The following is a 4,405-nucleotide window of genomic DNA, read 5'->3' on the forward strand; positions in this document are numbered from 1 at the left end:
TAAGGCGGGGAAAAGACTTGAATTAGGGCTGGAAGCACTGATGGGCAAGTTATTTTGGAAAAAAAAAAAGCTCTTCAGGATGGTTGTCTGAATAGCAGATTTTCTCTGGAAGCTGTATTCATCGCTGTTTCTCAGACTTTATCCCCATCAGAGAAAACTAATTTACTCAGGAGCCTCAGGACTCTTCCTGAGACCAGGAAATGAGGGAAACAGTCCTACAAATTGCTGTCAAATTTTATTCTTAATAGGTGTTCCTTGTGAGCAGTGTTTTGGTGACCTTAGTCCCTGGAGTCACAGCCTCGGGATGAAAGGATGCCTTAAGCGGAGAGTCGACAGGCCTGGATTGTGTCTGAGCTTCGTGGGAGGCACCCGTCTCTCCACTGGAGGCAAGTGGTTCCCCAGCCTGCGGTGGTCTCCAATCAGAGTCTCTGACAGCACCCGGGTCTATCTTGCAGACGCACTGATGATTCCGCCGCTTGGGTGCCGCACCCGGAAAAATCCGCTGCGCGGAAGAGGAAGCAAATTCACACTTAATTCAGGTTAAAACTGAGCTGTGCGGAAAGCAAGGGGATGGAGTGACCGGGATCCGCACACACCTCCAGGAGACCCCAGTGCTCCCTGCCTTTCACTTCTCTTGTGCTTCCCACAGCTCGTGTCAGATTCCCTGGACCTTCAGCTCCGCACACATGCACCTGGGCTGCCCCACCGCCGTCGGGGGTGTGTTACCTAAAACCAGGCGCTGACCTCAGGTCAGGGGCTCTTGAGTGTTTCATCTCTCTGCTGTTCATAGCTAGCTGGGTGGTCTCTGAAATATTATTTAATTTCTCTGGGTTCTAATTTCCTCAATTGTGTGGTACTCTGTGACCTCGCCGGAACATTTCACTGCTTATGAAAAATGGTGTTTTTTGAATGTTTCTTCTGTACCTAGAAGAATATATGGGGGTGGGGGTGGAGTTGGGTTCTTGCTTAAGGGGTGATCCTGGGGTCTAGGGGTGATCTCTAGGGTCACAGTTTATCTTCTCAACTAGGGCCAAGACTGTAACTACAGAAGATTATACTTTAAGAAGGAAAGTTTCTCCCTTTCTAAAAATGAAAGTTATGAAACTTACATTTGTCGTTTTGCCCTGATTGCTCAGAGTCAAATATAAATTTAATTGCCAATTATGTCAACCTGGTTGTTAGCATATTTTCATTTTCCTTTTGCCCTTTAGTCCTACTTTTTAATTTTATTAATTTTCTTGATTTAACAAGGTCTAAGTAAAGGCAAAAAATAAATGAATTCTCACATAACTTGAAGGAACCTTGAGTGAGTGAGTGAAGTCACTCAGTCGTGTCTGACTCTTTGCGACCCCGCAGACTATAGCCTGCCAGGCTCCTCTGTCCATGGGATTCTCCAGGCAAGAATACTGGAGTGGGTTGCCATTTCCTTCTCCAGGGGATCTTCCTGACCCAGGGATCAACCCCGGGTCTCCTGCATTGCAGGCAGATGCTTTACCCTCTGAGCCCCTTATGGACTATTAAATTCAACTGTGCAGTGTACAGACTAAGTAGTAAAGATCTGGACAGAAGGGACTGGAACAAGTGGCCTCAGCTTGTGGGTTATAGAGCTGGGCCTGGAAAGCAGGTCTTCTGATTCTTAGACAAATCCTTGTTCCTCTATTCCATAAAGACCACCTTCCTTAGAGAACAGAGCTTGCCTGTGACAAAGCAATTGTCTTTACTTGAGTTTCAGGAGCAGGATTTTTTCCCCCTTCAGCTAAGACAGCAAAAAAGATGATCTATTGAACACACATTACATTCAGCTACAACAGAACAGAACTATTAACAGGTCCAGGGTCCAGGGTTAAGGACCAAAAGGAACCACTTTGTTATAAGCAAGGTGGGCTTTCAAAGGTGGTCAAGGCAATTTGAATGGCCATAGATGTTCTAGATTCAAGGAGACAAGTTATACACAGTAGGCATGCAGTCCAACATTCTGTACCAGCATCCCTGGCCTCTGCTCCTGTGGTTTCCATTGTACAAGTTTATTTGGACCTCTGCCTCATCTTTCTTCTTTTTGCCCTGCAGCCTGTTCATTCACTCCTTCCTCTGCTTTTCACTCTCATAGCACAGAGATTTCTCAGAAGATGGTGCCAAGGCTCAGGAGTAGGATTTTTAGAATTAAATAGTTGCTCGTATATGTTACAGAGTGTGGGGCCCTAAATGGGAAACCTTAAAAAAGATGGGTTAGCTCTGCGGTCAGAAACTAAGATGGTGCCTGGCAGAAGAGATAGGGGCGTGGTCTATGTTAAAGTTTTTGATTGGCTCTCTTGATTTCCGTGCACGTGGACAGTGCGTGATCACCATAGACTCCTATTATAATGAAGGCACATGACGATTTGACCTTTAACGTGACGGGTACAACTATGGAAAGTCCCTCACAAAACCCCCCTGCTTGCCTATATAAACCAAGAGCTTGTGGCAATAAAGCAGAACTGCTCAGATGGAACCCCTGTCACGTCTGATTGTCTCTCGCTCGCGGAGGGGCTGGGTTGGCGGACAGCAGGCTCACCTCTCCTCGGGACCCCTCGGCTTTGCTGAGGGAAGTTCCACTGCCTGCCTCTCTCTGCGGAGCGCCCCCCACAACAGAGGAATAAGTATGAGCTGATTAGGTCACCCTTGGTTATGCTTGTGACTCTGGGTTATAAGTTCCTTTGGAGTCTTCTGAAGCTGGTGGGCCATTTCTAACTAGATGAAGATGAATAGCACCCCATCTTCTTCAGGATGAAAATTAGCAGCAGTTCATCTTAGTTTAATAGCCACAGTGTATAGCTATGACAGTAAGTATATTTATATTTACATAGTTGAAATATTTATGAAGCATCCATTATAGATCTAGTACAAGGGCTCAATCAATTTTTACATATATATGTGTTAAATATTTTTATGAGTAAGTATAATATATTGTTTATACAAATACATTTATGCAAGTATATTATGTAACATAGTCTGGTGAGTTTGAAATATATGACAGCTCTGTTATCTTTGCATGTCTTTTGGAGGAATCCTGTTGCCTGGCTTCCTAATAGTCCATGTTCCCTCAATTCCCACATTCTCTTCCTTGACTCATGGTATTCTTCTAATACTAAAGTTCATTTAAGTTCAGTCATGTCTGACTCTTTGCGACCCCATGGACTGCAGCACACCAGGCCTCCCTGTTCATCACCAACTCCTGGAGTTTACAAACTCATGTTCACTGAGTTAGTGATGCCGTCCAACCATCTCATCCTCTGTCGTCCCCTTCTCCTCCCACCTTCAATCTTTCCCAGCATCAGGGTCTTTTCAAATGAGTCAGTTCTTTGCATCAGGTGGCCAAAGTATTGGAGTTTCACCTTCAACATGAGTCCTTCCAATGAGTATTCCGGACTGATTTCCCTTAGGATGGACTGGTTGGATCTCCTTGCTGTCTAAGGGACTCTCAAGAGTCCTCTGCAACACCACAGTTCAAAAGCATCAATTCTTTGGTGCTCCACTTTCTTTAGAGTCCAACTCTCACATCCATACATGACTACTGGAAAAACCCTAGCCTTGACTAGATGGACCTTTGTTGGCAAAGTAATGTCTGTGCTTTTTAATATGCTGTCTAGGTTGGTCATAACTTTTCTTCCAAGAAGCAAGTGTCTTTTAATTTCATGGCTGCAATCGCCATCTGCAGTGATTTTGGAGCCCCCCAAAATAAAGCCTGTCACTGTTTCCATTGTTTCCCATCTATTTGCCATGAAGTGATGGGACCAGATGCCATGATCTTAGTTTTCTGAATGTTGAGTTTTAAGCTAAATTTTTCACTCTCATCAAGAGGCTTCTTAGTTCCTCTTCACTTTCTGCCATCTAGTGGTGTCATCTGCATATCTGAGGTTATTGATATTTCTCCTGGCAATCTTGATTCCAGCTTGTGCTTCATCGAGTCGAGCATTTCACATGATGTACTCTGCATGTAAGTTAAATAAGCAGAGTGACAATATACAGCCTTGATGTACTCCTTACCTGATTTGGAACCAGTCTGTTGTTCCATGTCCAGTTCTAACTGTTGCTTCCTGACCTGCATACAGGTTTCTCAAGAGGTAGGTCAGGTGGTCTGGTATTCCCATCTCTCAGAATTTTCCACAGTTTATTGTGATCCACACAGTCAAAGGCTTTGGCATAGTCAATAAAGCAGAAGTAGATGTTTTTTTTTTTTTTGGAATTCTCTTGCTTTTTTGAAGCATCAACAGATGTTGGTGATTTGATCTCTCGTTCCTCTGCCTTTTCTAAAACCAGCTTGAACATCTGAAAGTTCTCGGTTCACATACTGTTGAAGCCTGGCTTGGAGAATTCTGATCATTACTCTACTAGCATGTGAGATGAGTGAAATTGTGGGGTAGTTTGA

Source organism: Oryx dammah, unplaced genomic scaffold, assembly GCF_014754425.2.
Source record: "Oryx dammah isolate SB20612 unplaced genomic scaffold, SCBI_Odam_1.1 HiC_scaffold_20, whole genome shotgun sequence".
Lineage (NCBI taxonomy): Eukaryota > Metazoa > Chordata > Mammalia > Artiodactyla > Bovidae > Oryx > Oryx dammah.